At 44.8% G+C, this 25,195-nt stretch overlaps 2 long non-coding RNA genes across 2 annotated transcripts in view; both read left to right on the top strand.

The window, feature by feature from the left end:
- LOC145524300 (uncharacterized) overlaps positions 1-25,195 on the top strand; it is a 284,203-nt gene that overhangs the window by 55,239 nt on the left and 203,769 nt on the right. The window lies entirely within an intron of this gene.
- LOC145524305 (uncharacterized) lies at positions 1,600-9,685 on the top strand. The gene is made up of 2 exons (XR_014067392.1): positions 1,600-6,102; positions 7,399-9,685. It is a non-coding gene; the product is annotated as an uncharacterized LOC145524305 (long non-coding RNA).

Genomic DNA, 25,195 nt, shown 5'->3' on the forward strand with positions numbered 1-25,195 from the left:
AAAAGTAAAAAAACAAAAACAAAAATAAATGAACCAGTAGTAAGAAGATTTAGAATGATGATCTTGATGACAGTGCTGTTATTGTTTCCAACTGTCGTATGTAATGTGAGCACCTCTGAATGACATACCTAGGAGCAGGTCTCTTGGACCAGAAGTCTCTCACTTGGCTGCTTTATGCTAGCACTTTTGGCTTAAAGAACAAAACTACACGTAAGAAACAAGCTATGTTTATTGTTGCTTGGAAATATTTGGAATAACAGCTGTTTCCATTGTCTAAGTGTCCTCTTGAAGTCTAACGGATCCACCACACTGTCTCCTCACTTTCTCGTTACACAGATGTCACAGCCTTCCTGGACTCTTTTTGCACCTATTGCCATCTTTCTTTATCTGACTTACTCCTCTTCATCCTTCCAAACCCTGCTCAGATGTGTTTCCAAAGAAGCCTTGCCTAACTCCATCAGTTTGCATTGGGGACAGTGTTTTTCAGCTTCCTGTGATAACATCCAGTTTCTCTTATGTCAGACTGTGTCTGAGTTCGGTTGAATCAAAACTGATAAATGCTTTACTCAATATCTGTGTTTGTGCATGCTCAGTCATTCAGGTCATGGCATTCTCCAGGCAAGACTGCTGGGGTGGGTTGTGATTTTCTCCTCCAGGTGATCTGCCTGACCCAGGGATCAGGCAGCATCTTCTGTGTCTCCTGCATTGGCAAGTGGATTCTTTACCACTGAGTCACATGTTGCTGTTCAGTCACTCAGTTGTCTCCGACTCTTTGTGACCCCATGGACTGCAGCACTCCAGGCCTCCCTGTCCATCACCAACTCCCGGAGTTTACTCAAACTCATGTCCATTGAGTTGGTAATGCCATCCAGCCATCTCATCCTCTGTCGTCCCCTTCTCCTCCCGCCTCCTATCTTTCCCAGCATCAGGGTCTTTTCTAGTGAGTCAGTTCTTTGCATCAGGTGCCCAGAGTATTGGAGTTTCAGCTTCAGCATCAGTCCTTCTAATGAATAGTCAGGATTGATTTCCTTTAGGATTGACTGGTTGGATCTCCTTGAAGTCCAAGGAACTCTCAAGAGTCTTCTCCAACACCACAGTTCAAAAGCATCAATTCTTTGGCACTCAGCCTTCTTGATGGTCCAGCTCTCACATCCATACACAACTACTGGAAAAACCATAGCCTTGACTAGACAGACCTTTGTTGGCAAAGTAATGTCTCTGCTTTTTCATATGCTGTCTAGGTTGGTCATAACTTTTCTTCCAAGGAGCAAGCTTCTTTTAATTTCATGGCTGCAGTCACCATCTGCAGTGAACTGGAGCCAACTGGGAAGCCCAATTAAATACCTGCAAGGTGTTGTATTAATATTACTTAAACCTAGTCAGTTGCAACTTAATTCAATAGCTCTGTATGTACTATATTCAATGTATGATTTAGGAGTATTTTAATATGAAACGTAAGAATGAGTCTATGAAAATAAAAACCTCTCTGGCATGTGAAGATCTTAAAAGACAAAGCTATTAACTATCAAGCCCTTGAGAGTTCTCATGAAGAGTACTGTAGAGGAGGGAATATCTCTGTAAGACTAGGGACAACAAACACTGTCTGGGTTTGAATCAGTTTTCTACTAGTTAGTAATTGTATGAGTTAGGTGAGTCATTTAATTTCTCTAAGCCTCAATTTTCCCATCAGGAAAACTGGAAAAATAATAGTAATGAACATTGTGGTTTCCTCTGAGCCTGAGTGCCACATGACATTAATGACTGCATCTAATGGACGGAGAGTTCCCAGGAAGCGCTCTGCCAGGAAGGCTGTGTCACTCGGCTGACCGCTGCGTGTACAGGGCCCGGAACCTGGCCTGGGAATGCGGAACTTCTCGTTAGTGTTAGTTGACAGCTGGGCTGGTATCCATCAGGCATTCAGCGAAGGGAATTTCATCCGCACTGTTCCACCGCCTCCTAGTTGCCTGTCTCACCTCACTTCATTTTTCACTCAAGAATTGGAATGTACGTTCATTGCAAACTTAATCCTAGGATTCCTTTTAGCTGATTTTTTCTTGGAGCTCCAGTACCTTGAGGATAATGTTCATGCTCTTGGGCGTGGCCTTCAAGCCTCCTGGGGGCTGGGCTCCACCTGGAGAGCCATGCTTCTCTCCTGCTCCTCTTAGACTGCTCTTCTCTGGTCTCTGGGCAACGTGAGACCTCTCTTTCCTCTGCTCCTTCTGTCTGCTGTGTCTCCCAACTCCCAGCCTACATCCTGGAGTGGGTCATCATTAAAAACTCACTCTAATTCTACTTCCTCTCTGAAGGTATTTTTGATATTCTCCTTGTCCATCCCAAGCAATTTTAGGCTCTTTGTGTACATCACTATTTTATGTATGTGTGTGTGAACATACATGTATGTTCACATCAGGCTGTACTGTTTTCAGTATGTCTGTTATCCCCAGCAAACTGTAATCTCCAATGTGTTAGTCTCAGAAGAATTTCCTGACATCTAGTAGAGTGTCTGACATAAAGTGTATTGTAAATAAATGTAGATCAAATCTTGTTATGTCTCTTTATTGAGTGAAGGATTAGGTTGAGGGAATGACTGACTCACTGATTGGCTGAATCAATGAATAATCTTACATGGTAAGGGCTTCCCTGGTGGCTTAGTTGGTTAAGAATCTGCCTGCATTGCAGGACACCACCTGAAGGAGACCCAGGTTTGATCCCTGGGTCAGGAAGAACCCCTGGACAAGGAAATGGCAATCCACTCCAGTAACCTTGCTTGGGAAATCCCAAGGACAGAGGAGCCTGGCAGGCTACAGTTCATGGGGTTGCAAGAATCAGACACGACTTAGTGACTCAACCACCATATGGCAAGGACTGTAGGTACAGTCTAGTTTGAGTTGAGGGCTGTTGGTGTGATTACACAGGTAGGGACATACTTATGGGTTTAATGAGAGTTTTTTGGTGACGATGTTCTTTTCCTCTTTCTAGTGTTTATTGCTATGGCTGTATGACTCTAGCTTTTTAGCATTTATTTTTAACTGAAGGATAATTGCTTTACGATATTGTTTTGGTTTCTGCCATACATCAGTATGAATCAGCCATGGGTATATATATGTCCCCTCCCTCTTGAACCTCCCTCCCACCCTATTCTACCCCTCTAGGTTGTCACAAAGCGCTGGTTTGAGCTCCTCGTGACTCTAGCTTTATATAGAATAGATTAGGGTGACCAGGAGAGAAGAGACTGGTCCCCAGTCCTGGTGCTTGTGGTCTACCTATTGTCCCCACTTGCAAGTCAGGATGTGTCTTTTCGGGTGGGGAGCTCATTTCTGACATTTCACTCTCTTAATCTTTGGAAGCTAACTTGAGAAACAGGGAGAGCCTGGTGTCTGTAGCTCATACTTGCAACTTTCCCCCCTGCTGCCCAGGGGGTCCTTTTCCAGACATGGCGACATAATGTAGTTGAAGAGGTCACTGGGGTGGGTAGGAGGGTTGGGTGCAGATTCCAGCAGGCCACTTGAGCCCTCTGGATCTTCTCTCCCTCATTTATTAAAGAAGAGGTCACTGTGCCCCCTCCAGCTTGGACCTTCTAGAGTTCTGAGACGACTATGGTGCTGTTGAGGATGATCACCTATTGGCGGTGGCCTTAGGAGGGGGTCAGTGTGGGTTCAAGTCCTCCAGGCAAGCTCTGGCCCTTGTGGCATAAAACCAAAGAGGGCACGTTTTGTTAATGTGCTTTATCTTGCCCATCAGCTCTGGGAACTCATTCCACTGGGTGATCACAGCGAGGCGGCCTCCTCATGTAAGGAGACGTGATCCCAGGAGCGGCTGCCCTCTGACCCCGAGCATTACTCACCCTGTCACTAGTCCCAAGACTGGCCCACTGCCTGTCGGGAGCTGCAGCTGGGCCAGGAATGAAACAGGATGCTTGCTCGGAGAGGGGGCAGGGTGGAGACCAATGGACTGGAGGAAGATGCAGCCTGGACCAAACACACATACATGCTCAGCTTGAGGGCTTGAGGAAGTGTGACTGCATCGTGATCTGGGACAAAGACGTGGCCAGACGGGCCCCTGGGAGAAAAGTGTCTGGATGCTGGTACCCAGACAGGAGGAAAAGATCACAGCTTTGCCAAACCAAACAGTCAAAGCATGAGGGGCAGCCTTGGCTGATGGGTTGGTGGCTCCAGTCACCTTTGCCTGTGTTTCTCTTCTAATGCAGAAGTTTGCCTGCAATAACAAACAACAGGGAGCAGCCCAGATCTCAGTTCCTGATGGGCTCCGTGGTGGGAGAGAGAACAAACATTACAAAAAGCCAGCCTGGGCTAGTGCTGCATTTAACAAGGAGCAAGCTCATCCCAGTGGACGGAGCCTTGAAAGTTCTCCAGCAGCTGTGGGTCTGGGTCTGGAGGGCTCAACGATAAATCCTTCCAAGAGGAGGTCATGCACTTTGGTAGATGTTACCCCAGGTACCCTATCCTGCTCCCAGAGACTAATGAATGGTGAGAGGAGGTGATGGGGAGATGCTGAGGGCACAGAGGGAAGAAAGGTTTGAGTAATATCAAAAAGGAGTCAGCAACCAAAGCTCTAAACTACCATGCTTTCAGGTTGGACCTGGGCTCTGCAACTGGCTTGTGACCTTGAGCAAGTTCATTAATCACATGGACTGAGCTTCAGTTCTCATCTTGCTTGTGGGAATTGGAAGGAAATCCCTAATGAATTAAGTCTGAAAACAGACGGTGAACTGAGACGTTTCAAATATGATAGCCACAGATACACAGAAGTACTGCGCTTTCCTTCACCAGCATATGGGACTGAGTTCATTCTTCTCACATTGCAGACAGTTCTTCTATGGAGAGCAAAGACAAGAACTAGAAAAGAGAGAAATGCCATATTTTTGTAAAGGACATGTTTGCTTTCCCTGATGTTTGCCCACAAGGGCAGAGATTTTGAAGGGGGAGTTAATGATCACTCTGGCAGGACACACCCTCAGGGATTCTCTAAACTCGAGAATAAAATGGAGATTGCAATGGTCACTAGTTCTGTATCCTAAGAAACAGAAGGAAACAGGCTGTGTGTGTTATCTTTCCAAGCCCAATCTCTTCAATTCGGGTTTTGACTCAAGACACCAGCAACTTAACCCAGAGACTGAAACACCTTTTGAGATTCCAGCTTACGACACGGAGGCCCTTGGCTCTTCCTTCTGGCTTAGTGTAGCTGCTCTGCTGGACTGACCAGAGCCCAGGCAGAGCTGAAGCAGCGCTGGTGGACTCTGCCAGAGGAGTGGCCAGAGAGATGCTCACAGAACACAGTAAACAGGACATGGAGGAAATCAGGAGCTGGACTTGGGCTGTTATCGAGCCCCCTCCCCCCCCACTACCCTGCTCATTGTCAGGAAATGGGGGGAGCTGAGAGCCACTGAGCACACAATGATGCTACGGGAAGTGGCCTTTATAAATACGCAGGGGTCAGGGCCAAGCCGGGCAAACAATAGGGGGAATGGTGATGGAGGGCATGGGTGTGGAGTGTAGGGAAGGCCAGGATGACTCCATCAATGACAATAGCTGAGCAGGCAGTTGGTGGGGGTGGAAGTGCACAGGGAGGCTGGGGGTTGGGAACCAAACAATACAAATTGCCCGGCGACCCTGTAGCCGCAACAAAGGGCAGTGGATTCTGTAAATAGTCCGCCGCAGAGTGTCCCATTGTTCCTTCAAGAACTTCTCCCTGGCCCCCACACATCGGAGATCTCTGTTTTGCTCTATTTACTGGAAGCTGCCCCTGATTCAGAGGATGCTGCTCCTCACCAGCGGTGAGCAGTGTGGGCTGTTTGGCCACACTTTCTGCCTTGAGTTCATCCTTTTAAGCAAATAGGCACCAAAGGCAGCTTGGGAAGCCTGGTGTGGAAGGGACAGAGGGCAACAGGCAGGGCTCCCTGACATGCTCTTGGATGTAATCTCCCTCGATTCACTTGGACGGATAGATGGATGGATAGATCCATGGGGATGGACAAATGAGCATGTCACCCTCACTTGCCATATAGGGAGATACAACTGCCAAGTAGAACTTCCCTGGTGGTTCAGTCACTAAATAATCTGCCTGCCAATGCAGGAGACATGGGTTCGATCTCTGCATTGGGAAGATCCCCTGGAAAAGGAAATGGCTACCCACTCCAGTAATTGTGCCTGGAGAATCCCATGGACAGAGGAGCCTGACAGGCTACAGTCCATGGGGTCACAAAGAGTCAGAAGCGACTTAGTGACTGAACAACAGCAACCACCACCACATGCAAAGATGGTTGTGTGGTTATGGCTCAAGTCGAAATTGCAAACTCAGCAGATCAAACGTTCTGTCCATTTGTCATTATTCTGTTTTCCAGTGCTTCGTTATAAATATAATTACATGTTTAATTGGGTAATGAATTATTCCATGGTCACCCCTTTCTCTGAAATGGGAGCTTTTTGAAGGCTGGTGCTAGGTCTCTCCTGTTGATGTGGTTTTCCCAGAGCTCAACATAGTTCCTCCCGTGAAATCGGCCCTGAGTTAATATTCATTGAGTAACTATAGGATGCATGCTTTTTTGCTGGTGAGTTCCCCCCATACACCCTATACAAGGAGCCAGCTGGACCCTGTGACCTGGGCCGGCTTTATCAGAGCGGCCTTAGCACAGGTCATCTAGATCTAGGAAGAGTTGACCATGGGTGTGTCCTCAGGGGGCTCTCTCAGGACAAATGGAGTTGGCTGTGCCAGCAAAGGAGGTGCTCCTTAAATATCTTGTGGCATATATAATTTATTAAAATGTCTGAATTGGGATGAAATAAAAGGCATATGAAATTCAAATGGAGATTAAGCCACTTTTTATCTATTTTAATAATTGTTTACAACATACATTAAAAAAAAAAAACATAAGCTTTGCCTTTTAGTGAGAAAATACTAAACAAAATGCAAATTTAGAGCTTGCTAAAGGTAGCTTAACTCTAAGCTGAACCTTCACATTCTGCTGGTGAAAGTAGAAACAGCCATATATTTCCTAGCAAGCCATTTTGTGTAAGGTATCTCAAAAGCCTCAAAATATTCAGCTTCTTCAAACCAGCAGTTTTATTCCGGGACTCTCTTATGAAAATGCAGACAAAAAATTATAACCAAAGATGTTTATCATAGTTTTATAGTAATAATGTTTAAAGTAGGAAATAATTTTTCTAATAACAGGGGATATTAAATTAAATTACTAATGTGAAAAAAGAATAGAATATTATGATGCCATTGAATTAAGTTAATTAAATTCATGGTGTGCTGTGCTGCGCTCAGTCGTGTCCGACTCTTTACAATCCTGTGGACTGTAGTCCACCAGGCTCCTCTGTCCATGGGGATTCTACAGGCAAGAATACTGGAGCCCATTGCCATTTCTTCCTCCAGGGGATCTTTCTGACCCAGGTATTTAACCCGCATCCCCTGTGTCTCCTGCGTTGACAGGCAGGTTCTTTACCACTTGCACCACCTGGGCAGCCCCTTAATTAAATTAATGATATCTTGAAAACTCACACATACTTTGGGTCAGTGATTACTATTTGACAAAATGAAAAAATGTAGGTGCAAAATATATACAGCTTATATTCTCAACTCTGAAAAAACACATGTAAATCTAAAAAAGACTGTAAACAATGTTTTAAACTATTAGTGGTGATGCTTTCAAGATGTCAGAATAGTGGTTTACTATTTTTTTCTTGATATGTTTTTCTGCTTTTTATAAAAGTGAAAATGTATTTATAAACATGTATTTTATAATTGGTTTTTGAAAGTTTTGCTCTGGTAAGTTTACTTTTTAAGTTCCAAATTTTCTCTGTGAACCTCTGGAAGGAGTGAAATGTAGGAGTGAGTCTCTCCAAAAAAAAAAAAAAGAGCAAGAGAGGAAGAGAGAGGCTTAGTTGTTGAAGGAAATATTCTTTCGATTTGGGGAAAGATCATGAGGGAATCACAGTTGTAATATAGGAAGACATTCTAAGTGTCCACACTCTTTTTTTTCCCTCCCTGCTGCTAAGCTGTGAATGAAAAACGCGTTTAGCAGAGGCTGTGGAAAGTGGCAGCCACATGACAACTTGAGGTGAAGAAGGCATGGTCTCAGCTGCTAGAGGTTGTCGTGGTCTTTGATATGAGAAAGCTTTCAGGTAGAAGTCTGTTTTGATGAAAGGGTGAGGTAAAAAGATTGCAAACAGGCAGATACCATAGAATGAAGTTGACGAACCTAGATTAGGTCAAGAAATAAGGGTTAACATCGATTGCGTACCCACCACATGCCAGGCACTGTTTTGAGTCATTAATATATGTTAATTCCTTTCAACCTGGTGGAAAATCCATGAGCTGCGTGCTATTACTATCCTCATTTTAGAGATTAGTAAGTGGAGGCATAACATGCAAGAGGACTAGTGGGTAAATCAGGAATTGAATTCAGGAAATCTATCTGAGAGCCCTAGCTTTTTCATCATGATCTAATCCCTCACTGATAAAAGCTCTGAACAATAGAAAGGTAGTATGTTAGTCCCAGGCGTTCGAATTCTCAAAGCCCCGGGACACATTCATCAGGACAAGAAATGGCACTTAAATAGAAAATAGTATTGTAAAAGGAAATAGCTAGTGTTCCCTTAAGACCTCAAGTCCCATTCAATACTTATTTGTTTAATAAATATTTATAGAGAGAAGGATGTCCTGGAAGGGGTGATAAAAGACTGACTCTAGAAAGACAGACAGACAAGTAAGTAAATGGTGAAGGGCCCTGAGAGCCCATGGTGGACTGACACAGATTGATGTGATTACGTGGATATTTTAGAGAAGACACTGACAATCAGTACAACAGCTGGAAGCCTACAGGGAGACAGATCAGGAAGTAATATAGCAATCAGGTCAGATGTCCTGAGGGCTTGAAGTGCAATCATCTGAGTTGGATGGAAAACACAGAATTGGTGACTATATAGTAGTTGGGGTACCATCAGGAAAGAGATGGTACAGTCTAGCTGGGTGTTGTTGTAAGTTTAATGTAGGGATGATTTATGATCCAAAAGGATATATGCATTCCAATGGTCACTGCAGCACCATTTACAGAAGGCAAGACTTGGAAGCAACCTAAATGTCCATTGACAGAGGGATGGATAAAGAAGATGTGGTTGTTGTTCAGGTGCTAAGTTGTGTCCAACTCTTTGTGACTCCATGGTACATATATACAGTGGAATATTACTCAGCCATTAAAAAGAATGGAATTAAATAAATGAAATAATGTCATTTGCAGCAACATGGATACACCTAGAAATTGTCATATTGAATGAAATAGGTCAGACAGAGAAGGAGAAATATCATATGACGTCCCTTATATGTGGAATCTAAAAAGAAATGTTGCAAATGAGTTTACAAAACAGAGACTCACAGACTCAGTTAGAGAAAGAACTTAATGGTTGCCAGGGGGAAGGATGGGTGGAAGGGATAATTAGAGAGTTTGGGGTGGATGTGTACACTCTGCTTTATTTAAAATGGGTAACCAACAAGGACCTACTGTAGAACACAGGGAACTCTGCTCAATGTTATGTGGCAGCCTGGATGGGAGGGGAGTTTGGGAGAGAATGGATACATATGTATGTGTGGCTGAGTCCCTTCGCTATTCACCTGAAACTATCACAACATTATTAATCGGCTTTACCTCAATACAAAATAAAAAGTTTTAAAAAATATGTAAGGATGATTTACAGAATGTGAGAGTGGGGATTGAGCAGTACCGTGAGGTTGGTAACATCAAGAGGCAGGAGGCTTTACTTCCTCCAAGTTCGATGGGCGACAGGAAGGGATGGTTATCAGAACCCAGAACAAGCTGTGTGGAAAGGAATTTGTGATGGGCTCTGGCCTTATGTCCAGAATATAGCCAGTCCATGGGGACCCGACAGGGAAGGAGAAGGGAAATAAGTAAAACACCTTTTCTCTCCTGCCTCCTTCCAGTCTCTGGCCAGTGCTCACCAAAGGCCAAGTGCAACTGGCAGCCAGAATTCAATGGAGCTCAATGGTTTTTGTCACATAAGTCAGTCTCCTTGGGGGTGTGTTTGGGAGGGGGAAGTGAGCTGGATGGAGGGGTGTCTGGAAGGTGTCTGACTCACTTATGTATGAACTTCCCAGGTAGCTCAGCTGGTAATCTGCCTGCAATGCAGGAGACCCCACTTCGATTCCTGGGTTGGGAAGATCCCCCGGAGAAGGGATAGGCTACCCACTTCAGAATTCATGGGCTTCCCTGGTGGCTCAGACAGTAAAGAATCTGCCTGCAATGCGGGAGGCCTGGGTTCGATCCCTGGGTTGGGAAGATGCCCTGGAGGAGGGCATGGCAACCCATTCCAGTATTCTTGCCTAGAGAATCCCAATGGACAGAGGAGCCTGGCGGGCTGCAGCCCATGGGGTCGCAAAGAATCAGACACGACTGAGCAACTAAGTTCAGTGCATACTACTGTATATGAGTAAGCACTCATAAATAAATAGTAGTGATGGTGTGGGTTGAATCTGTTACAAGTCCTAGGTTTCTCTGATGCTCCATTATTTCTAGGTCCTGAAATAGGGAATATAGGAAGATGTACAGAGTGAGGATGAACTTGGTATGTTCTGCTTGGAATGCATTTTTGAAGTGCATTTGACAAATTCATGTAAAATATCTAGTACATAGTTATTATATACTCAGCTAAGAGGAGAGGATGAGGGATGTGGAAACTGATAGTCACCATGAGTTATCTAGGTGAGAGTTAAAGCCGTGGGGAGGTGGTTGGGGAGAATATGCAGAGTGATGACTAAGGGCTGGAGGATCTCCAATCTTTAAAGATGTGATGGAAGCAAAGGCACCCAGAAGAAGCTTCCAAAGACGCACAGAAGCTTCCAGATCCCTCTTAACCTGGCCGCTGCCCATGTGCCAGGATCCTTGGGTTTATATGTCTGTACATGGACTCCCGCCATTCCAAGGGCGTGGGATGCAGAGTGATGGAATCGTAAGCTGAGAAGGTTAAGACCTGAGCTTGTCTGCTGTGCCTCGGTATAGAAACTCAAATGCTGACCTTTCCTCTTAAAGCCTTCCTCACTTTTTGGGAAGAGCACTGTTTGACCACATCCTACCTCTTGGGGTGTTTTTAAGGATAAATGAGATAACGTCTGTAAGGCCCCTGGAGAGGAAGTACCAGTGCAGATAAGCATATGCTCGGGTATTTTTAGCCGAGAGTGTTGGGTGTTCAGGACGTGCCATTTAGCAATTCCTGGAGCCTTGAAAAGGAAAGAGAAAGGGGTGGGGAGACAGGGAATCAGAGGCAGACAAAAAACATTGTTTTTCGAGAAATCCCTCCTACCCTGAGTGTAAGAATCCACGTCAAAGGAAGCAAACACCATGTGTAGATAAAACAGGAAGGTGACAGGTTTGCTTGCTTGCAACCAAGACGGGGTGATGCCAAAGGGCCGGTCCTGGTAGTTCATTTGCCCTAGGGGGTGGAGGTCCAATCGCCAGCTCCTCCACTGATAATGAAAGCAAGGTTAAGTGACTCTCTGTCCTGTACAGAATGGCAGGAAACACCTTCATCACCCATGACTCTTGGAGAGAGTGGCCCGGGTGGGGGTGGGGCGTGCATTTCCTGCTCAGATTCCAGAAAGGGTGCTCAGACTGTTTGGAGGCATGAACCTGCTGACCCAATGCATGCAAGGCTGTGGAGTGACCACAGGGCCTGGCCTGGCCCACCCATGTCAGTCCATATCTGCTTCATAAGCACAAAGCCTTCAGAACGTAATAACAGGAACCTTAGAAAGATAGCTTACTTGGAGAAAGGTCTTAGAAGAGTTCATCTGACTGTTTTTTTTTTTTTTCTTTTCTTTTTAACTTTTATTTATGTATTTATGTGTATTTTTGGCTGTGCTGGGTCTTCATTGCTGCCTTTGGGTTTCTCTAGTTGTGGTACGTGGGCTTCTCATCCCGGTGGCTTCTCTTGTTGTGCAGCATGGGCTCTAGGACATATATGGGCTTCAGTAGTTGTGATGCATGGGCTTAGTTGCTCTGAGGCATGTGGGATCTTTCCTGACCAGGGATCAAACCTGTGTCTCCTGCATTGCAAGGCAGGCTCTTAACCACTGGACCACCAGGGAAGCCCCATCCGACTGCTTCTTCAGTGCTCTTTTCCATGCTGCAGTGAGATCTTTATTTTAGAAATAATTCCTGCCCTCTGTAGGCACCTAAATGCCATGCATTGGAGAAGGCAAAGAAGCTTGAGTACCTGTTATGCCATGGGATCTGAGTTAAACATTTTATATACGTCATGTCATTGAACTCTCTCTACACAACTGGAGTTTAGTTGTTATTGATGCATTTTTATGGGTAAGTCAGCTGAGGTAGACATGCTGAGTTGATTTGAAATAGTTAGATCTGGGTCCAAGTCCTATCTCTGCTCTACATAATGGAAGTAGAACTCGCTCAGCCATGTCCAACTCTTTGCAAACCCATGGACTATACAGTCCATGGAATTCTCCAGGCCAGAATACTGGAGCGGGTAGCCATTTCCTTCTCCAACTCTACATAAGCAGTGTGGTATTTGGTAAGTAATTTAACCTCTCCAGGCTCAGTTTATACACAAATTGGGGGACATAACTTTCTTCATGAGAGTATTATGAAAGTTAAATGAGATATAGCAGACAAATTTTGAATTTAGTTTTATATTATGTCTATGTTCTTTCCATGACTACCCTGTTAAACACAGAAGTCCAAAATGACACAGAGTACCATTAGGATGCTTTTCACAAACTGCTTTGCCCCAAAGATGCAAGTTTATTTCAGAGTAAAATGACTAGGAGAGTGTAATTTTATTCAGAACGTGGTCATCAGCTAACAAGTTTTTGTTTTCTTAAAGTGGAAAGAGTATGCCCTCTGTAGACACCTTCAGAGATATCTAGACCGGTGTTTTTTGATTGTGTAAGATTATCGCTTGGTTTGTGAAGGAGTGACAGACAGAACAAATTGTAAAGAGACTGGGGATGAAGCTCACATCACATGCCAAGATCTTGCACGTTGAGCGGTTTGATATCAAGACAGCAATCACCTGCAAGATAAAGGATTGGGTGATATACAATTTCCTTAGAAGATGGGAAGGTTTTAATCACATGAAGCCATTAAGCATTCGTCTTACCAAAGACCCAGTTCTCTTAATTATAAATGAAGAAATCAGAAGCCAAGTCAGTCTTGCTCAAATTCTAACAGTCAGCTAAGTGCAGAGCTAGGATGGGCATTCCTCACCCTTGACCCAAGGCTTTTTCTACTACATCATATACCCCTTTTTGCATTTTATATCTCTCATATCTTCTCTTAGCGTCTCCTCTCCCCTTTTCTGGGTATTTCCCCCTACAGCAGTGGATGGGGTTTGTAACAGTGCCTTGCCATGAGAAATGTTCATAAAATGTTTGTCACAAGAATGAACGACAGCGTACCTGGAGGCATTTTATTCAGATGTTTTCTCAAATCTCTGATTGGCTCTTCCTCTTTGGTTTGGGTTTGAGTCAGTTCAGATAGTGTAAACAGCAGTTCACTTAGACTTAGAAAATGAAGAAAAATTGCTCTTTTCTTAAGGATTTTTTTTTTATGAGGATTTGTTATGATATTGCTTCTGCTTTATGTTTTTGGATTTGGGGTCACAAGGCCTGTGGGATCTTAGGTCCCCAGCCAGGGGTCAAACCCGTATCCCCTGCTTTGGAAGGTGAAGTTTTAACTACTGGATTACCAAGAAAGTCTCAATTGTTCCTTTTGAAAAATGTTCCATTCTTCTTATACTCTCGGGATCATCTCTTATTTGAGGAATATTAAATATTACAATTGCCACCAAAAGCCAACAATGATGCCCCCCCAGTGCCAAGTCTCTGCCAGTGACTGCTTCTTACCAATGGAGAATTAGATGAAATGACAGGGTTAATTCCCAACGGGACACCAGGCGTTGGTGATGAGAAGCTATTGCTGACCTGGGAGACGCATCAATTACTCTCCTGACAGTCCGAATGGAGTGGAGAAAGGGTTTCATCTGTGCCTAGCATATTACCTCCTTTCATCATTTATCAAGGCCTTTCACGTTCTTCACTATGTGAGTGGGAGGAAATCAAGGTGCTTTCTTCCAACCCGAGTTTGGAAATTCCATTTGTGCGAAGTTTGCAAATGACTGGGCAGAAGTGAGCTCTTCACTTGAAAAGGAGAGACCAGAGTCAGCATACCCCATATAACTTGAGTCTGCTCTTCTGGAAGGCCTCACCAGAATTCATCAGGCCCTAAGGGAACCGGCAGCCTATGGAGTGGAAAGGTTAAATGAGTTTTATCGTCTTCTCACAAAAATGGCAATTCTCGTGTCAAGTTTCATTTGGGTGATAAATGTCATAGTGGGAAGGGACAGCAGTGAGGCCACAGCCTCGCTCATCAGCCTGCCCGTAAGATGGCCAAGTGGAAGGACATGGTGGGGAGAGCAGGACTGGCAAATAGCCCGCCATGCTCTGGAAGAAGGGTCTCATCTGACTGTAACTGAGAGATCTCTGAACTCAGAACACAGCTGTGTTGAGTTCCAGACCAATCCCTGCCATATACATTTATGTCCGTATCAATATATGTTCCCCACCCCCGAGAAACCATTGACAGAGACAACAGATCCAGAAGTCTGGATACTGACATTGCCATCTTGGTTGATTTCCTTTCACAGATTTTCTGAGTATTTACACCAGATATAAAATGGTTACCCAGCTTCCAAACAATTGTAATCTGTGAAATTAGTTGTTTGTGAACACTTGTTTTTTTTTCAGTAAGGAAGAGCTGGTGAATGGTTAATATGAGCCAACTTCATAGTAGATACTCAGTAAATTTAGGTGGAATGAAAAAAGCTAATTGAATTTCATGTTGCAGAATTTGTTTCTTCCCTTTAAGACCGTGCCACTGAAAATGTGGTCCAACATCTTCATTATCTGGGCAATTGTTACCAAAAGTGCCAAATCTCAGGGCTCACTCCAAACCAACTGGATCAGTATCTGCATTTTAGCCAAATCCTCAAGTGATGGATATGCACATTAAAGTTTGAGAAGCTCAGCTTTAAGATGCTGCGCCCATGAGTTGGATGGTTTCCACAGGGCCAACGATGGTGCTTTTTATGTCTTTTAATCTCAGTGATAAAGACCCTCCCGGACCTAGATAACTGAAAGAAGCAAGCATCTCTGTAGCACAAAGCCAACTTGTGTTCTTTTCTAGGAAAAAAAAAAAGTGTAGCTTCTAAAATAACTTAATACTAAATCTCTCATTCCTCCTTTCAAATAGTACAATTCTTTATGTATCAACATGCTTTAGTCCCTTAAAAAAGTTTTGAGGTCCTGGAAAGTAAGGGTCATATTTCAGTTATTTCTATGTATCTGTACATTTTATACATAACAGCTAGTTTTAAAATGCTTATTTAATAGCCTCAGACCTCCAGGTAAAAATAAGATATTCTCCTCATTGCACTACACAGTCTCTGGGAAATAAAAATCAACATTTGTAACTATGTATTTCAGTATCTACTTTCTTAATGTCTTTTCCCCCTACTAGATACAAAAAATTATATGAGAATAAGACAAGGTATGTCTCATTCACTTTGCTGCTATGTTTGCCAAAGAGATAAATGCACAAGGGTAGCAAGCCTACAGTTAGACATTTCAAAGGCTAATTAATCAAGTCATGATTTGCCTTTCTACTTAGAGAAGCAAAAAAACTTCTGTATATACAATCTTTCTATAAAAAGATACATAATCTGTTTAACAGATTGAAAATATCCATCCATTGCCTCCTTGAAGACCTGAATTTGGACCCTTCTTTCTCCATTGAACTTCATCTTCAGAAAGAAATTGTTTTTGATTCTCTGAAGTAGAAACTCTCGGTTCCAAGTCCTGAGAACTGTTGGTTTTATTTTCCTCCCAGAACTACCCTCCTCAAAGGAAGCCCTGTAGCATTCATCCATCTGTGGGGACACCTCGGTGCCCCAGTTCCTCTGCCGTCCAGCCAGCCCTCCGTCTTCATTTCTGTCTTTTTTATGGGCACACGAACCGACCTTCTGGTGTGTTCTGAGACTTTGGGGTTAAACTTTGTTTTGGGGTGTGTGTGTGTACGTGTGTACGTTGCTCTGTGTTTTGTGGTGTTTCTTTGCAGCCCTTACCATCTGTGGGTGTTTTCTCCATCTGCCCTGGAACCACTGACTGTCGGCAGCCGCGGCTGTTTGTGCAGTTCTCTGCAAAAAATGGCTTCAAGTGTTACCTTGCCTGCTCCACTTTGGGGCGACCACAATGATGAACAGGCACGAACCCCTTGACACATGCACTTCACCTCCCCAGCGGGGCCGATAAGATCAAGTATGAGGGCGGCGAGCGGTCTGGCATTCTCTTCGTGTTCTGCGCAGAGCTGATGCTCAGCCCCCCGTATGCCTTCTCAGGGCTGCTGGTGTTGCCAGGCTCCCCGGCTCCCCATTTTGGTCCCCCAACTGGTGAGGGCCCTGCCTGAGTTTCCAGGAGGGCATGAGGGGGCATTTCAGACACAGAAAAGGGCCTAGAAAAACTCATACCTTGTCATTTTGGTTGTTTACTTTAATATAGACATTTAAAAAATTATTCTTTCTTTTTTTGGCCACATGGCATGAAGGATCTTAGTCCCCTCCACCAGGGATCCATTGGAAGCCTGGAATCTTAACCACTGGACCACCAGGGAAGTCCCCACTCTGATTGCTGATGTCCATCTTTGGCTATTTCTCCTCCTCTGCTAATAACAATAATGAAGACAAATTTCTCACATGATGAGCATTTATACTGAGCCAGGTTCTGTGCTGAAGCATTTATAAATATATGTATATAAATATTCCCTGTCAGCCACCTCTCTACCTCTGAGCTCACAGGCAGAACCCCACACACACCAGCATCTAAACCAGAGTGAGGAGAGCTGGTTGTCATTGCAGCCCACTCTGGGGCTGCTGCAGCTGGTGGTATTTCTGATAGGCTTTTCAAGCTTTTATTTTTCTTCTAATAAGAATTCTGTCTGACTCAAAAGAGACAAGCAACCTGTGATGGAGGCAGGGTTAGATCGTAATCATGTTGTGGGCAAAAATCATCTGGGTCTAATCTTTATGACCAAAGACATACTCAGTAAACTTTAACTGACACTATTGATGGTGCAACACTCAATATTAAGAATCTGATGATCTCGGACTCAGGAGCCCCTGAGAATCACTTGTGCTTGAGAGAAGATGTGGGATCCAGGGCTGGGTGTGGTGGGCAGCTCAGGGAATTTTGTTCAGTTGAATTGAAGATGGTAGGTGGTGGGGATTTTTTTTTCACAGATGAGAAAATTGAGGCAAAGAGCAGAAAGTGGACTGGGTCAGGATCCTCAGGGAGTCAGCCATGGAACCAGTCATCAAGAAAGTCGCCATGGCAAGGGAATTGTCTTTTCCCTAACTGCAAAAGATGGCTACTCATGAAAAGAAGTTATTCATTTTCTTTTCCAGAAATACGCCGAAAAACAAAATTATCAAGAGTCACACAGAAACATAGAGAAATGCCTTTCTTGAACATCTGTGATGTTCTAGGTTCCTTAACTTTTTTAGTGTTTGTTTTTATTTATTTATTTGGCTGCACAGGGTCTTAGTTGCAATGTGCAGGATCTTTAGTTGTGGCATGCGAATTCTTAGTTGCAGCATGTGGGATCTAGTTCCCTGACCAGGGATCAAACCTGGGCCCCCTGCATTGGGAGTGTGGACTCTTGGCCACTGCAGCACTGGGAAAGTCCCAGGTTCCTAAACTTTGAATTGAGGTATTTTGAACTTTGTTTCATAGGTGGAGAATTTGAAGCTTGAAGAGGGTGAGTAACTCGCCCAATGTCGCCCAGACAATACGTAGGGGGATTTGATGAGGGTGCTGCCGTGTGTGACGGTCACTCGGGTTGCCTCTCCACGTCTGAAATGCAAGACAGACAGGCAAGGCTTTAACTTGGCCTGTTGTGAGCTCGCAACCCACGGTAGGGACTCTGGTTGTCTGTGTCCCAGCCTGGGCCCTCTTCCTTGGGCATCTTCTGGTGCCTGGGAAGTTGTAGCCGTTCCTGCAAGGAGGATGCTGAGGCCTTTCATCCATTGTCAACAGCTACCCGCTTCTTCCCAGGCTGAGCCACTCTTCAGCCACAGATGGTTGGCCCTGTGTTTTCACCTTTGGTCCCCAGAGTCAGAGAAATAGTGCGTCTTGTTAGTAACTGTGAGAGCATCTGCTGCCCCTCCTCCAAGTCCGAAAGACACCCACCAACCATCACAGCATCTCGGTAGCAGCAAGGATGAAACCCAGCTCCCACAAACTGGACAGCCTCATCTTCAGTTGTAAAAGAGAACCAGAGCAGCAGGAGTGATGGGCAGGATTTCGGAAGGCGTGGGGGTACCACTCTACCCCAGAGCCCAGGAAGGGGAATTTGGAGAGACTTCATGTCATGGTCTGTATGCGGGTTGGAAGAGGATTTCCAGACACAGAGCATTTCAGAAAGAAGTGAGTTTTTAAAGAACAAATGATGACATGCGTGTGTAGTCATGTCTGATTCTCTGCGACTCCATGGATTGTAGCCCACCAGGCTCCCCTGTCCATGGGATTCTCCAGCCAAGAATACTGGAGTGGATTGCCATTTCCTACTCCACGGGGTCATCCCAACCTGGGGATTGAACCCACGTCTCTTGCATCTCCTGCTTTGGCAGATGGGTTCTTTATCACTGTGCCATCTAGGAAGCCCATTAAGAACAAAGAGCAGAGATAATGTGGGCACTGCAAGCACAACGCCAGCTGACCTCCTGAGAGATCAGAGAGAGCTGATGCTTTTTGTGGGTTATTAACCAAGTTTTATAGCCTTAAGACAAAGAAAATTCCTGCTGGAAGGGTGGCATTAGGTGATTGTTTAGGGCACTATAGGGTGAGTACTTGGGTGGACATTTTTACCTAATATGGCGTCAAGGAGCTGGATCATTTAGATCAGATGGGCTCATGACAATGTTTGCTATGGGGCTCAGTCAATTCCGAGATGAACTTGATTCTGGGCTCCCCATCTGTGACCTTGGTACAAGGCCTCGAACCTGTGACCTTGGTATGGGATTCCACACTTAAGAAAGTTGCTATGCTTTGATCACTGGGCTCATCTTGTGAAGGGCAACTCTAGCAAAGGGGGCCCCCTGTCCCGAGCTTGGTGCATTGCTATCTCATCCCTTCTCCGTTGCCTCTGAGTCACCTGGCAGGTGGCCGCTTTCCCTCTTTCTGGGCTGCCTCCAGATGTCAGAATCCCAGATTCCAAAGTTCCAATGACTGGGTCAGCTTAATCAAGGTCATGAGTTTCTCCAGAGGAGTTTTTGTTTGCAAAAAGGGTCAGGAATGACAGGTCAGGAAAAAAGCGGGGAGAGAGCATGGGGGCATCAACAACCCCACCTCCCCCATCTCCTCTGAACACCCAGCTTGCTCTGGTCAGAGTTTCCTTTGCTTCAAGCATAATAAGCGATAGGACGGGAGCCATTCACACACACACATGAAAGAACAGAATCATTTCTGACTGCCTTTCAGATACCACTTTCCTCTCAATACCCTCCCTTTTCAAAGGAGTGGAAAAGTTAAGTCATATCATTTTCTGGCTTTCAGAAGCTTACTTTGAATCATTCTAGGGCCAGACCTTTCTTTAAAAAATTTGAGCTGCAAAAAATTGCAAGCCTTACCCCCAAGGAGTGTGGCCATTCAAATATTTTAGGACAGGATGGTGTGTTTTATTCAGAAGTGCTGTATTCAGTTTCTAAATTATGTCTGACTTTTTGCAACCTCATGGACTGTAGCTCTTCTGTCCATGGGATTTCCCAGGCAAGAATACTGGCGTGGGTTGCCATTTCCTTCTCCAGGAGATCTTCCTGACCCAAGGATTGAACCCGAATCTCCTGCATTGGCAGGCATATTCTTTACCACTGAACCACCTGGGAAGCCCTTTATAAAGTCACCGAGTTTCACAGCTGGAGAAGCCCTTAGCGTCTCTCCCTTCTAATTCTGTCCCTTGACAAATGGTGAACGGAGGCCAAAGATAAAAGTGACAGGGCTGTCACGCAGGAAATGACCGGCCCTCTGGCCTCAGATCCTCAGCCTTACATGCCCAGGACCCTTCTTTCTTTTTATGGGGTGTAGCATCAGAACAGGAAAGCTTTACAGCAGTGCAGCAGGGCTGGACATTCTTGTCACCTTCTCCTGCCTATTGTTCTTGTATTCAGTTACAAATCTGGCTCTGACCCTTGTTGAAAGGGGTCATTGAACCAAGGGAAGGGCAGAGAGCGCTACAGGCTTGGTCATGGTCAAATCAGTCCATGGTTACTTAGTTTCTCAGGACTGGAGCCTCTTTTTACAAGGTCGAGACATGGAAGTGAAGGGAAAGCAGGGGCTGTGGACATAGGATCCAGGGAAGGGGGTGGACAGCTGGCCACGCCATTAGTTCTGGGATCACACACAACCCCCGTGGCCCCTGTTCAGCTCTCTGTGGCAAAGCAAAACCCACAGAAGAAATTGATTGTCCAGCAGTTTCGGTGTAGATTTCGTTCTGTCACTGACTAAAGGAGGCAGGAAAAAAGATAATCTGAAAAACAGTTGCTAGGAATGTCCTAAAAATAGTTGTTCTTAAATTTTAGAAGTTATTAAAAATAGGGCTTGTTATACCCCTGTATCCCCACTCCAGAGATTCTGATACAGTTAACAATGGAGGCCAGAAGTGTCTTTTTCTTGGTGGTGGTAATGCTGGTATGTTCATCTAGTTGCCCAGTAATGGGTTTTTTCGTTTGTTTGTTTTCTTTTTTTAGAGGTGTTTTTTTTTTTTTTGGATATGGACCATTTTAACCTCTTGACTGAACTTGTTACAATGTTGCTTCTGTTTTATGTTTTGTTTTTTTGACCACTAGGCACGTGAGATCTTAGCTCCCTGACCAGGGATTGAACCTGAGCCTCCTGCATTGGAAGGCCAAGTCTCAACCACTGGACCCCCAGGGAGGTCCCCTGAGAGTGTTTTTATGGTTACTTTTTAATAAACCTTTTTCAGTTCAGTTCAGTCGCTCAGTCGTATCCGACTCTTTGCGACCCCATGAATTGCAGCAGGCCAGACCTCTCTGTCCATCACCAACTCCCAGAGTCTACCCAAACCCATGTCCATTGAGTCGGTTATGCCATCCAACCATCTCATCCTCTGTCGTCCCCTTCTCCTCCTGCCCCCAATCCTACCCAGCATTAGGGTCTTTTCCAGTGAGTCAATTCTTCGCATGAGGTGGCCAAAGTATTGGAGTTTCAGCTTCAACATCAGACCTTCCAATGAACACCCAGGATTGATCTCTTTTAGGATGGATTGATTGGATCTCCTTGCAGTCCAAGGGACTCTCAAGAGTTTTCTCCAACACCACAGTTCAAAAGCATCAATTCTTCAGCGCTCAGCTTTCTTCATCATCCAACTCTCACATCCATACATGACCACTGGAAAAACCATAGCCTTGACTAGATGGACTTTTGTTGGCAAAGTAATGTCTCTGCTTTTAAATATGCTACCTAGGTTGGCCATAACCTTCCTTCCACATCAGACCTTCCAATGAACACCCAGGATTGATCTCTTTTAGGATGGATTGATTGGATCTCCTTGCAGTCCAAGGGACTCTCAAGAGTTTTCTCCAACACCACAGTTCAAAAGCATCAATTCTTCAGCGCTCAGCTTTCTTCATCATCCAACTCTCACATCCATACATGACCACTGGAAAAACCATAGCCTTGACTAGACGGACTTTTGTTGGCAAAGTAATGTCTCTGCTTTTAAATACGCTACCTAGGTTGGCCATAACCTTCCTTCCAAGGAGTAAGCGTCTTTTAATTTCATGGCTGCAGTCACCATCAGCAGTGATTTTGGAGCCAAAAAAAATAAAGTCTGACACTGTTTCCACTGTTTCCCCATCTATTTCCCATGAAGTGATGGGACCAGATGCCGTGATCTTAGTTTTCTGAATGTTGAGCTTTAAGCCAACTTTTTCACTCTCCTCTTTTCACCTTCATCAAGAGGCTCTTTAGTTCTTCTTCACTTTCTGCCATAAGGGTGGTGTCATCCGCATATCTGAGGTTATTGATATTTCTCCCGGCAATCTTGATTCCAGCTTGTGTTTCTTCCAGCCCAGCGTTTCTCATGATGTACTCTGCATATAAGTTAAATAAGCAGGGTGACAATATACAGCCTTGGCATACTCCTTTTCCTATTTGGAACCAGTCTGTTGTTCCATGTCCAGTTCTAACTGTTACTTCCTGACAGGTTTCTCAAGAGACAGGTCAGATGGTCTGGTATTCCCATCTCTTTCAGAATTTTCCACAGTTTATTGTGATCCACACAGTCAAAGGCTTTGGCATAGTCAAAGCAGAAATAGATGTTTTTCTGGAACTCTCTTGCTTTTTCGATGATCCAGCGGATATTGGCAATTTGATCTCTGGTTCCTCTGCCTTTTCTAAAACCAGCTTGAACATATGGAAGTTCACGGTTCACATATTGCTGAAGCCTGGCTTGGAGAATTTTGAGCATTACTTTACTAGCATGTGAGATGAGTGCAATTGTGCGGTAGTTTGAGCATTCTTTGGCATTGGAACGAAAACTGACCTTTTCCAGTCCTGTGGCCACTGCTGAGTTTTCCAAATTTCCTGGCATATCAAGTGCAGCACTGTCACAGCATCACCTTTGAGGATTTGAAATAGCTCAACTGGAATTCCATCACCTCCACTAGCTTTGTTCCTAGTGATGCTTCCTAAGGCCCACTTGACTTCAGATTCCAGGATGTCTGGCTCTAGGTGAGTGATCACACCATCGTGATTATCTGGGTAGTGAAGATCTTTTTTGTACAGTTCTTCTGTGTATTCTTGCCACCTCTTCTTAATATCTTCTGCTTCTGTTAGGTCCATACCATTTCTGTCCTTTATCGAGCCTATCTTTGCATGAAATGTTCCTTTGGTATCTCTAATTTTCTTGAAGAGATCTCTAGTCTTTCCCAATCTGTTGTTTTCCTCTATTTCTTTGCACTGATCGCTGAGGAAGGCTTTCTTATCTCTCCTTGCTATTCTTTGGAACTCTGCATTCAGATGGGAATATCTTTCCTTTTCTCCTTTGCTTTTCGCTTCTCTTCTCCTCCCAGCTATCTGTAAGTCCTCCTCAGACAGCCATTTTGCTTTTTTGCATTTCTTTTCCATGGGGATTGTCTTGATCCCTGTCTCCTGTACAGTGTCACGAACCTCTGTCCATAGTTCATCAGGCACTCTGTCTATCAGGTCTAGTCCCTTAAATCTATTTGTCACTTCCACTGTATACTCATAAGGGATTTGATCTAGGTCATACCTGAATGGACTAGTGGTTTTCCCTACTTTCTTCAATTTAAGTCTGAATTTGGCAATAAGCAGTTCATGATCTGAGCCACAGTCTGCTCCCGGTCTTGTTTTTGCTGACTGTATAGAGCTTCTCCATCTTTGGCTGCAAAGCATATAATCAATCTGATTTTGGTGTTGACCATCTGGTGATGTCCATGTGTAGAGTCTTCTCTTGTGTTGTTGGAATAGGGTGTTTGCTATTACCAGTGCGTTCTCGTGGCAAAACTCTATTAGCCTTTGCCCTGCTTCATTCTGTACTCCAAGGCCAAACTTGCCTGTTATGCCAGGTGTTTCTTGACTTCCTACTTTTGCGTTCCAGTCCCCTATAATGAAAAGGACATCTTTTTTGGGTGTTAGTTCTAGAAGGTCTTGTAGGTCTTCATAGAACCATTCAACTTCAGCTTCTTCGGTGTTACTGGTCGGGGCATAGACTTGGATTACCGTGATATTGAATGGTTTGCCTTGGAAATGAGCAGAGATCATTCTATCGTTTTTGAGATTGCATCCAAGTACTGCATTTTGGATTCTTTTGTTGACCATGATGGCTACTCCATTTCTTCTAAGGGATTCTTGCCCACAGTAGTAGATATAATGGTCATCTGAGTTAAATTCACCCACTCCAGTCTATCTTAGTTCTCTGATTCCTAGAATGTCGACGTTCACTCTTGCCATCTCGTGTTTGAACACTTCCAATTTGCCTTGATTCATGGACCTAACATTCCAGGTTCCTATGCAATATTGCTCTTTACAGCATCGGACTTTGTGTCTATCACCAGTCACATCCACAGTTGGGTGTCGTTTTTGCTTTGGCTCCATCCCATCATTCTTTCTGGAGTTATTTCTCCATTGATCTCCATTAGCGTATTGGGCACCTACTGACCTGGGTAGTTCATCTTTCAGTGTACTATCTTTTTGCCTTTTTATACTGTTCATGGGGTTCTCAAGGCAAGAATACTGAAGTGGTTTGCCATGCCCTTCTCCAGTGGACCACATTCTGTCAGACCTCTCCACCATGACCCATCCGTCTTGGGTGGCCCCACACAGCATGGCTTAGTTTCATTGAGATAGACAAGGCTGTGGTCCGTGTGATCAGATTAGCTAGTTTTCTGTAATTTTAGATTCAGTGTGTCTGCCCTCGGATGCCCTCTCGCAACACTTAGCGTCTTACTTGGGTTTCTCTTACCTTGGGCCTTGGGTAATTCCTCTCGCCGCCGCCGCCGGCCCCCAGCCCCCGGCCCGGCCTAGCCCCTGTCGGCTGCTGCCCCCGGCCCTGGCCCCCAGCTCCTCCTAGCCCCTCTCGGCCGCCGTCCCTGGACCCTGGCCCAGCCTAGGCCCTGTCGGCTGCCGCCCCCGGCCTCCGGCCCGGCCTAGACCCTGTCGGCCACCGCCCCCGGCCCGGCCTAGCTCCTCTCGGCCACGCTTCTGCGCCGAGCCGTCGCAGCCGCCTCACTTCTGTGCCGAGCCGTCGCAGCCTTTTTAGGGAGAATCATTTTAGAGTTACAGAAATGTTGCAAATACAGCATCAGGAATTCTGTGTTATCCTTCATCCTATTTCCACTCATGTTAATTTCCTTTTTTAAAACAAGTTTTGGTAAAATACACATAATATGCAGTTTACCACTTAACCAGTTTTAAACATGCAGTTCCGTGGCGTTAAATACATTCACATGGTTGTACAAGCATCATCACCATCCGTCTCTAGAGCACTATTATCCTCCCAATCTGAAATTCTCTCCATTAAAGAACAACCCACCACTGCCTTCCAGCCCCA

This window comes from Giraffa tippelskirchi, chromosome 10 (genome assembly GCF_054371585.1).
Source record: "Giraffa tippelskirchi isolate mGirTip1 chromosome 10, T2T-mGirTip1v1.2.pri, whole genome shotgun sequence".
Lineage (NCBI taxonomy): Eukaryota > Metazoa > Chordata > Mammalia > Artiodactyla > Giraffidae > Giraffa > Giraffa tippelskirchi.